The sequence below is a fragment of the Lissotriton helveticus genome, chromosome 7, assembly GCF_964261635.1.
Source record: "Lissotriton helveticus chromosome 7, aLisHel1.1, whole genome shotgun sequence".
Lineage (NCBI taxonomy): Eukaryota > Metazoa > Chordata > Amphibia > Caudata > Salamandridae > Lissotriton > Lissotriton helveticus.
This window is the reverse complement of record NC_136068.1, coordinates 1,443,890,630-1,443,901,653: the sequence shown is the minus strand read 5'-3', so window position 1 is coordinate 1,443,901,653 and position 11,024 is coordinate 1,443,890,630. Positions and strand designations below refer to the sequence as shown.

The 11,024-nt window shown below is 44.3% G+C and overlaps 1 pseudogene; it reads left to right on the top strand.

The window, feature by feature from the left end:
• Positions 1-691: 691 nt before the first annotated feature.
• Positions 692-8,296, top strand: LOC144767461 (cytochrome c1, heme protein, mitochondrial-like; annotated as a pseudogene).
• The last annotated feature ends 2,728 nt before the right edge of the window (positions 8,297-11,024 follow it).

Below are 11,024 nucleotides of genomic sequence, written 5' to 3'. Positions count from 1 at the left end.
ATATATATATATATATACATATATATACACACACAATGATGTAGAACCAGCATGTCTGCTTGTTTGACTATGTTATGTTCCGCCGTTTTATGGTATAAATTTGGAACCAGATTCCGCCTCATAATAATTTCTTGTGACCATTGTTCCCAGCAAGGTGCGCGTCTGGGCGGCTGCACACCTATATTCTCCCGAGCACGCAGTGCTGTGTGTGAAGTATACACACACACAGCTCATCTCGGAAGAGCGTTTCTGCGCAGAGAGGAAGAAAATGCTCATCCCGTGGCATTTCTAGTCTAATTAGAGCGCTGCTGCCAGGTAGATAGTGGTACTTTTGGAAGTATTTATGTTAATCACAGTGCCCATCAAGGGCTGCATTTAATATAAATACTTTCAAACAGCAAACAATCAACCCCACAGCTACGCTCTATTTATAAAAGAAATGCAGCAAGTCTACAAACAATCATCTGAAAGCGCAAGTTTGCGCTTTTAAACTTGCTGCATTTCTTTTCTAAAGGGAGCGCAGATATGGAGCTGATTGTTTGCCTTTTGAAAGTATTTGTTAAATGCAGCCCTTGATGGGCGCTGTGATTAGCATAAATACTTTCAAAAATACTGCAATCAGCCTCGCAGTTGCGCTGCATTAAGAAAAGAAATGCTAGGTGAGAGTCCTTACGTGACGGGAAAGCCAAAGATGGGGGCGGTGCCGGTCAGCCTAGTGGTGCAGAGCTCTGTGCAGAGGAGACTCCTGTGGGTCACCGGGGGCAGGCAGCCTGGTCTTCGCAGCCCAGGGTTTCTATGTCCTTTCCAGTCTGTCCAGAGGCCGTAAGGTGGCCCTGTCCACGCTGGGTGTGCTTGATGCTGGAGGGGCTGTCTTAGCCCTGGCTCTACACAGATCGGTAAAAGCCAGTGATGTTGAGCTGCATCCTCCAAAGTATCCTTGGAGCTACAACAGTCCTTTTTCTGCCTTGGATCACAGCAGTGTTCGTCGCGGTTACCAGGTATACAAACAGGTGTGTGCTGCCTGCCACGGCATGGAATACCTGGTCTTCCGCAATCTGGTGGAAGTCAGTCACACAGAAGCAGAAGCAAAGGCTTTAGCAGAGGAGTGTGAAGTTATAGACGGCCCTCATGAAAATGGAGATAGGTTTACATGGGCAGGCAAGCTGTCTGATTACTTCCCCAAGCCATATCCTAATGCGAAGGCATCCCGGACAGCGAACAATGGGGCATTGCCCCCTGATCTGAGCTACATTGTCAATGCTAGGCACGGTGGTGAGGATTATGTCTTCTCTCTTTTTACTGGCTACTGTGATGCTCCCACAGGGATCACCAAAAAAGATGGCTTGTATTACAACCCCTAATTTCCTGGCCAGGCTATTGGCATGGTACTGCCTATTTACAATGAGATCCTGGAGTTTGATGATGGCACTACAGCTACCATGTCTCAGGTCGCTAAGGATGTATGCACATTCCTTAGGTGGGCAGCTGAGCCAGAACATGACCAGCGCAAGCGCATGGGACTGAAGGTTTTGATGATTGATGCCATCCTTATTCCAGTGGTGTACTATTTATTATTATTATTTATCTTTATTTCGGCTAGATTGCCATTATAGAATCACAACACAATTCATTATAAAATACATCAAGTCACAATTGTTGATTACATTTGGAACAGGTAATACGATTATAATCTAAAAAAAAATCCCAATAAAACTATCTCTGAACTCAATAAAATACCAATAGCCCTTTTAGTGCTTGATAAAAACACATTGGGTCATGTAAACTCGTCTCTTTGGCATTACAACTTTAGGCCTTTTTTCCTGCGCAAGAAATAAATCGAATACAGAAATCGGCTAACACTGAATACTATTATTTGGGTTGTGTCTGTTTTGATCATTCTTAATGCCTGATTACAAGATCTTATTCCTAGATGTACACATAGAGGCTTAATCCATTTTCTTCTGGCCAGTGCATAAGCTGTACAGAAGAATAGGATATGAGGGTCATCTTCCTTCTGATTGCCCTCGCACATGTTGCAGGTTTCATCTGCCACTGGTGCTAAACCATTGGTCCCCCTAGACCAGCGCACCAAGGTTGTTTTGGTCAAAAGGTTGCCATATCTTAATTTCATAAAAAGGGTTTTGGCAAGTGGAGGCTCAATTTCGTCAAGGAAGGCCTCAAAAAAAGGCTCATCCTTGAAGCTTAGAAAGTTGGTCACTAGAGTCCCAGCATTATTCACATTTGTTATGAAGTTAGACACAAAACTCCAAAAAGCCCTTTTTACAACCAATTTTGAATTCGGCGGTAAACCTTCCGGATTCTCCCAAAAATGATTTAAACCTATTTTGGTGAACCAGATTTTAACATGTTTTAGCCAAGGATTGGTATTCAGTTTATCCAACCCCAGTATCTTTTTTAGACCTTCCCTATAATCGTGCAATTCAGGTATCTGCCAAAGCCTTACCCATAGCATTAGTGGCCGGACGATAGTGTAGTGATCAGTCCTTTTAACATTTAAATCCAGCTGAAGTAGCACCAAAGGAGTACCTCTTGGAGCCCTTACCAAACTTCTCATAAAGTTATTATCCATAACAGTAAATGTGTCCTTTGACATGGGCCCCCAAATTTCAGCACCATATAGGGCTGCTGGTTGGACTTTAAATTTAAATAACTCCACTACCGGTGACACAGCTTTGCTAGTACTCAAGCTTTGCTTCCTAAGGATAGGCTTTACATTCTGTGCAAATATCAACTTGCTTTTTTCGATTTAGGGCCGCCAGGAGAAGTTAGAATCTAACATGACCCCTAAATATGAGAAGTTTTGAACCGATTCCAATTTCTCACCATTCAGAATTAGACAGCCTTTATCTGGTTTTGATGGATTTAGGGCCATACATTTTGTTTTTTTTCCATTAATTTCCAATCCCTTCTTGCTGCAATAATCGATAAAGGAATTAAGTAGTGCCTGAAGACCTTTCTTAGTTTGAGAGATCAAGATAGTGTCGTCTGCGAATAGTAATGAAGTTACCTTTTCTCCATCCAGTTTTGGTGAATCATTTTTACATCCCTCTAGATGCGCAGGGATGTCATTCACGAAAAGGGAGAAAAGTGTGGGGGCCAATACGCAGCCTTGGCGAACGCCACGCTCGATAGGTATCCCATCGCACTTTTGTGAAGTTCCCAGCATGCAGCTCAATTATCTGTACCAACAAACTGCTAGGAAACCCTGCTTCACTCAATGTTCTCCATAGAAGGTCTCGTGGCACTAGGTCGAATGCTGCTCTCAGATCAACGAAAGCAACGTATAAGTAGCCCTTCTTAATGTGTACATATTTCCAGTAAAGACAGCAAAATCTGAATACTTGGTCAATTGTGCTCACTTTACATCAAAAACCGGTTTGATATTTCGTTATGATCGCATTCTCCTCCAACCACTCATTAACACGAGTTAGGATGTGTCTCGAGTAGATTTTTTGGAGAATGACCATCAGGCTAATTGGCCGATAATTAAAAGGGTCCAGCCGATTCCCTTTTTTAAAGATTAAAACAATTTCTGCTCCCCTTCAGCTTTCTGGGAAATCTAGACTGTGGGATAGCATATTACAAAGGTAATTTATGTACGGTGCCCATACCATTGAGTCGTGCTTGTACAGGTCCCCTATTTTATCTAGCCCTGGCGCTTTACCACTTTTTACCGAGTTTATTGCCGCCTCGGTTTCTTCTATTGTAAATTCCAGGTAGACTGTGGGGTGTTTAAGCCACGGGGCATCATCGCCGGAGTCTCTTGAAATTGTGTCATACTTTTTGTAAAGGTTCGTGAAGTGGTTAACCCACGTTAGCTCGTCAAGGTAAACATCTTTTGCCACTCTCCCTACGTGGTTACCATTGGCGACTAACCTCCAGAACCCTACATTATCCTTTGTTTTGACAGCTACCAACAAGTCCGCCCAGCTTTCTTCCTCCCACGCCTGTCTTGAGGCATTTTGTACCTGCTTATAAAGTTTTCCTTGCTATTTTTTACATCTTCCGCGGATTTAGATTTGATCGTGAGCAGAAGAGCCCCTTAGATTCCCTGCATAATCTGTCATACCATGGCTTACTATGGGACAGATTATGTAATTTTTGTTGAATTTTCTTTGGCATTTTTGTGACTAACGTTCTCAAAGCTATAAAAAAATGTGTGTGAAGTGACATAAAACAAGCAGGGTTATCATCATCGGTAAGGGAACCTATAAAAGTTCCGAAGGACCCTGCAAAAAGTGTGTAGATTTCGGCAAGGATCTCGCCATGCTCCAGTATGTGTGACCATTTAAGTGCTCGTCTGTTATTACTGACAAGGATCTCATCACTCGTTCCACTATTTACATCAGTTGTCGGCACATGCACAACCCCCAAGAGCAGAGAAGCTTCTAACAATAGGGCCAGGGGGTAGTGATCACTTTCTAACCTGTCCTCTACCTCAATATCAATCATATCAATCATACTCTGCCAAATAGACAGTGAGACAATTACAAAGTCTAGATTGCTTTTGCAGTTGTTTCTAGAAAATGTTGGTTTTTTGGAGGTGTCAGACGGGAGCCGCCCATTACAGGCCCTGAGGCCATGCTCCGCAGACAACTTCATTAGTTGAACTGCCAAAACTGTACATTTGACAGGTTTATTTTTCTCCAATGTTGGAATATTGTTAGCTTGGTCCTCTTCTTCAAAAATATCACTAAGCCCTGGGACCGGTTCGTAGTTATAATTTAAGTCACCAGCTATAATGACATATTCCTCTTTTCCAACTATTCTACCTAAAAGGGAGTCTAGTTTAGCTAGAGTGGGAGATTCTTTGGATGCAGAGGCAGGTCTATTGTAGACATTTATTAGGTAAAGTGTTTTCCCTTCACATGTAGTGATTTTCAAAGCTAATATGTCAGGTGAATTTGTGTCTACTACATCAATCTGTATCCTCAAGGTTACCTTCACCCAGGTTATTAAACTACCTGAGGGCCTTCCCCTTGTAGATGGAATAGCACCAATTCCAAAAGATTTGAACCCTACCCTATGTGGTATAGCTACCGCCCAAGATTCCTGTAGCAAACAGAAATCACTGGAATCAATATACTTTGCCCATTCCGGGTCCCTCAGATTCTTGGCGACACCGGCTATATTCCATGAGACTAATTTCAGTGTCTCACCCTTGCTACTTAATACAGCAGGCGGCTCCAAGATTGGGGGTTCCATGTTTGGTAACATCTCTCTCATTGGCTCCTCTCCCAATAAGACTGTGTCTTCGCACATCCAACCTCTATCTCCCTGCATAATGTCATTAAATTCTGGTGGTAAAACATCTTGTTGTCTCTCTCCCTGGTCACAATCTACCACCACTACTTCAATGCCGGTTGGTGGATTGACTACATCTAGATCTCTAATATTGGTATATGCACTATGATCCTTTTTATTTCCTACACCAGTGTGCACTTCTACGTTTGCTTCCATATTTCTTTCTCTTGGTTCGTTCCAAGTAGAGGGGTTCAGCCTACGTGTTCTAACGTTGGTGCTAATTGCACATCCCGCCAATGGATTCAGTCAATCAACTGCTTCTAAGCAGCTGAATCTGTTATAGGTTGGCAATCCCATCCATTGGCTTGGATTTCCCAGGTTCCCACCACATGATCTACCTGAAGCACTATGATTAACCATTGTCCACCTTCCACCACCCTCTAGATGCCTTTTGGGTGGATAAAAGTAGGACAGTGGTCTAGTTTGAATTATATTGTTTCCGTCAAACGTGCGTGGGTTCCAGGAGCACAGGTGGTACACAGTAGGTGGATCTTCGAACGTGACCACCACACAATCGCCTGGTATTGTCTTTCTTGTCGGGCCTATCCATGGAACCCTACGAACCATTAATATTTTGCTTTTTATATGGTGTGGTAAAGGCCTCTGTACATTTAACCAATGTGAGACTTTGTTTTTCAGTGACCAAAAACTCTACTTCTACTTGATTATTCAATTCCGGAACCCCCGTCAAGACAATTACATTAGGGCTAGCATCTGGTGGCAAGTCTATGTAACCTCCCCTAGGTTTATTCCCCAATGGGTTCCCTTTCTGTCTCTGTTGGGTATCCTTTGTAGCATTAACGCCCTGTGCTGCAATTTCTTTGGCTATTGGGGTACTAGTTATAGTATTTGCAGTGGGTGCATTTAATTGATTGACAATGATACTCAGAGGTAAAGGCTGACTTATGGGAATAGCACTAGTTCCCTGATGCAAGGGATGTGACATATTGTTGTCTATTGAGGATACTACAGGCACTAAGGCTACACGTGCAGTAGTGTTAATCGCTGAGTCAGCTATACTCAGACTTGCCAGTGTTATAATACTCTTTTCAACCTCCAACAGCTGGTTTTCCATTCATGTCAATCTTACTTCTAGTGGCATTAGGAGTGATTTAAGAAAGTCCCCTATTTCCTTCACTAGGATCCCATTTCCCTCCTCAGCAGTCACTAGTCTACTTCCTCCCAAGTTGTTTGGAGATAAGACTTCTTGTGCCCCTTCAGTTATTTCAAGATTTACAGTATTTTGGTCCTCTAACTGCTCCATTGTCATAGTTTGTAGCACTTTGCCCGTTCCACCCCCCTCTTTAACTGGTATGGCCTTTTCCTGTGCCTTGGCTACTTTTTGTCTTTTCATAGCATAGGCAGAAGGGATGGGGCGTTTTCGTTTGGGTATAGCGCCCTCCTTCCTCCCGCGCAATTGCCTTATGCTGGTCTTATTCTCAGGGGCCTCCAGCTCTATGATTATCGGTGCGTTGTTGCTAATCACAGCTGGCTCTACTGGGGATGAAACTTCAAGAGGTGGATTTTCACAGGGCAATTGTAATGGAACATGTATTGGAATTAATAACTGTGGGTTCGGAAACACATTTTCATGCACCTCCACCTGTGTTGTTATTAGAGCAGAACTTTCGGTGCGTTCTGGGGTTTTGGCTGATGCTATATGGCCCAGGGACGATCTCTTGTCCATTGAAGGGTCTTGGGACATTCTTCTGGCCATTACAAGGTCCAGCGAGACCCTTTGCTCCATTAGGTTAATACCCATATCTATTACCGAGTTCGTCCTAGTAATAAAGTCATCTAGCGTGCCTGTTAGCTTGGTTCCCCCCTTCACCACCTTACTTCTACTTCCACTAGGAGACATCTCTAAAGCCATTAAGCAAATGATTACGGAGTCAATTTAAATGAAATGTACATATAAAATATTGGGGTACAAAATGCCAATGCAAGAGGGGTGGCCGGTCCGGTCTTACCCGGTCTGTAACGGCTAGAACGGGCCCACTCTTGGCCCGGGCTTAGCCCCGGGCTTAATCCTGCGTGCGTCCCGCGTGCGCGTTGAGGTTGCTCCTAATAAGGGAGGAGACACAGGAGGGGGCGGGAAGAGGACCAGCTGCGGCCGATCAGCGCCGCTGAGCAGGCTGGTCCTCGCAGTCCCGCCTCTGTCCGTGTGTGGGACAGATGATTCCAGGCAAATCCTCAGTCCTCAGGGTCCTGGCGAGATCACAGCAGCAAAGTTCAGGCACCCGCGAGCATCACCCGCGAAGCGGGTGCCGCGAGAAGTGGCGAAGTGGTCGGACAAGGCAAGGCAAACAACAAGGTCCGCAGCAGCAACAACCCTCCGACGTGGCACAAGAAGGCTCCCACTGCAAGTTCTTTTCTGCAGGAGGGGGCGGGAAGAGGACCAGCTGCGGCCGATCAGGCTGAGCAGGCTGGTCCTCGCAGTCCCGCCTCTGTACGTGTGTGGGGCAGATGATTCCAGGCAAATCCTCAGTCCTCAGGGTCCCGGCAAGATCACAGCAGCAAAGTTCAGGCACCCGCGAGCGGCACCCGCGAAGCGGGTGCCGCGAGAAGTGGCAAAGTGGCCAGACAAGGCAAGGCAAACAACAAGGTCCGCAGCAGCAACAACCCTCCGACGTGGCACAAGAAGGCTACTGTGATGCTCCCACAGGGATCACCAAAAAAGATGGCTTGTATTACAACCCCTAATTTCCTGGCCAGGCTATTGGCATGGTACTGCCTATTTACAATGAGATCCTGGAGTTTGATGATGGCACTACAGCTACCATGTCTCAGGTCGCTAAGGATGTATGCACATTCTTTAGGTGGGCAGATGAGCCAGAACATGACCAGCGCAGGAGCATGGGACTGAAGGTTTTGATGATTGATGCCATCCTTATTCCAGTGGTGTACTATTTGAAGAGACTAGTGGTCCGTATTGAAGGGCAGGAAGATTGAATATAGGCCACCTAAGTAAAATGTCCAAAGCACACCACCTCAGCACTCAAATGCTCCATTATTTGGCGCCCTATGCAGTTGGTTACAACGCTGTGGTGCAGATGACTACATAAAGCTTTTCATCTCCATCTAAATCCCCGAGCAGGAGCCCGCAGAGTCACAAGGAACTTATATCTGTTAATATTAATAATGTTCATGGTGCTGCTGTTTTTCTTCTTTTACTTGTCATCCACACTGATGTTGTCTACAAAACCCAAGCATCACCTGGCTTTGAACAGAAGGGACTTGGGAGGAGGAAAGAACGGGGGGATCAGACAAATTGATTGTGTTCTTCTTTTGATTCGCATAAGAGAGAGGCAAATAAATTCAAACAGAGTCTTTAAAAAAAAAAGAAAAGAAATGCAGCCAGTTTAAAAGCACGAACATGTGCTTTCAGATGATCCTGGATCCTGAAACACACGTTATGCTTTTAAACTTGCTGAAACGCCGATAGGACTAAAAGCACTTCATTAGTTTACCCCTTCGGTAGCACAACATGTAGGTGCAACTCTAGTTCACTGGAAGGGCTGGGATAAGGGGGCCAGTGGGTGGTTATTGGGCACCTCTTTTTTGACATACAAGCACTCCCTCATTATTTCCACGCACATCTGTGAGCATGACAAGCGGCCTGGTCCCCATAGCACAGCAACTAACTCCTGCACAGCAAAGCGAGGTAGGTGGAGTACAAAGCTGAGCACTAGTTTTCACTACCTCTGTTTCCACACAAGTCTGCAGAACATGATTGGTGCACTGGCCTCCTTAGGACAGCAGCTAACTCCTGCACAGCAGCTATCCCATGCACTGCATAGCAGAGTGGGGTAGGTGCAGTGAAAGGCCGGAGCACTATTTTCCACTACCTCTGTTTCCACATTAGCCTACAGAGCACTATTAGCACCTTGGTCCCATTAGCACAGCAGCTAAAACCTGCACAGCAACTCACCACTGCACAGCAGAGCGAGAGAGGTACAATGCAAGACTGAGCACTAGTTTTCACCACCTGTTTTTCCAAACAAGGCCACCGAGCACAACTAGTGCCCTTTTCTCTTTAGCACAGCAACTAAACTCTGCACAAAAGCTAGACCCTGCGCAGCAGCTAACCCTTTCACACTAGAGCAAGGCAAGTGTAACGCAAGACCGTAGCCCTAGTTTTCACTACCTCTGTTTCCCAAAAAGTCTGCAGAGCATGACTGGCGCCCTGGTTCTTTCAGTCAACCTTTGCATAACAGCTAAACTCTGCATAGCAGGGTGAGGCAGGTGCAGCACAAGGGTAGGGCACTTGTTTTCACACAAACATCCCATGTATTTCCACATAAGTTTGGGTCTAGTTGCTCCCCTGATCACAGCGTCCGTCATGGGCTTCATTTAACATAAATTCTTTCAAAAGGCAAACTATCAGCCCTGCATTTAGAAAAGAAATGCAGCAAGTTTTATATAGTGCTAACTCAACCCAAAGTTATTGGAGTGAGTTACATGATTTATTTCATTATTTGTATTCATGGGGAGATTAATTGATTTGCAGAGGATCACAGATAGTTAATCTGACCCGAGACTCAAAACCCATCCCCTAAGTTGGCAGCTCGAGCATTAAGCCACAACCTCTACCACAAGACCACAAGAGAAGAAGCATTTTCAATATTATATACAACTTTATGCCACAAACAACTGTTGACAACGCTAATAGTCCCGGCTTTTTGTAGGTGTAATGTTACTTGTATTAAATATCTGATGCAATGACAGAAGAAGCAAAATATCAGTTGGGTGGCACACAATGCTAAGCACAGATTTGTAGCTTAATTGCTTTTCAGCCACGCCCTTAATTGCATTGGTCAGGCCCCATTGAGAGATACCCTGTTTTTTCATCCCACTTAAAGCCATGGTCTACAAGTGTGGTCGGGTTGTTGGCGCACATAGCCTTGGCTGCAGCGCACAGAGACCTTACTCTGCTGCACACAGAGGAAAAAAATTAGAGGGAACATTGCTTATGACAATGCAAATATGTTTTAATGAATGGTTATGCATAAGAATATGATGACATATTTATGGGAAGGATTAATTTTAGAGTATATACTCAGAATTGTTTACAAAGTAGGACAATGCTATACAAGCAATTCTATACAAACAACATGCTAAGATGGCGCCTCCGTTGCAACTTTCACTGAAATCACATGGTTAATTAAAAAATACCCGCTTTCGGCAGGACCTGCAACATCGAAGAAGGCGTAAGCCAAAACGTGTCTGTTGGGTATGCTGTGAGGAATAAAGTTTTGCAATGTCCCCCGCGAATGCTGTTTTACTTAAGACAAGAGGAGAAGGGAGTATATATATATATGTATTCACTGAAAAAAACATGGGTTTCACACACGTTATAGTTAGGAATTAGCATTTAAAAAACCATGCAAATTCATTGAAAAAACCCTAGTTTTCACACGTTATAGTTAGCTGAACATTTCTCTCATACAAAACCATTGAAATTCCTCCGTTATAGTTAGCTCAGCTAATTATAACTTGCGCGCCCGCAATGCACTGCTGATGATGTCACATATAACATCACTCATGACATGGTCAGTGACATCACTCATGACATCACTGATGACATCTCAAATGACATCACTGATGACATCACTCATGACATCACTTATGACATCATCCACTGAATGTGTGTCTTTCAGAAAAATAAATATTTTTATATATGTATATCTAAAGGTCGA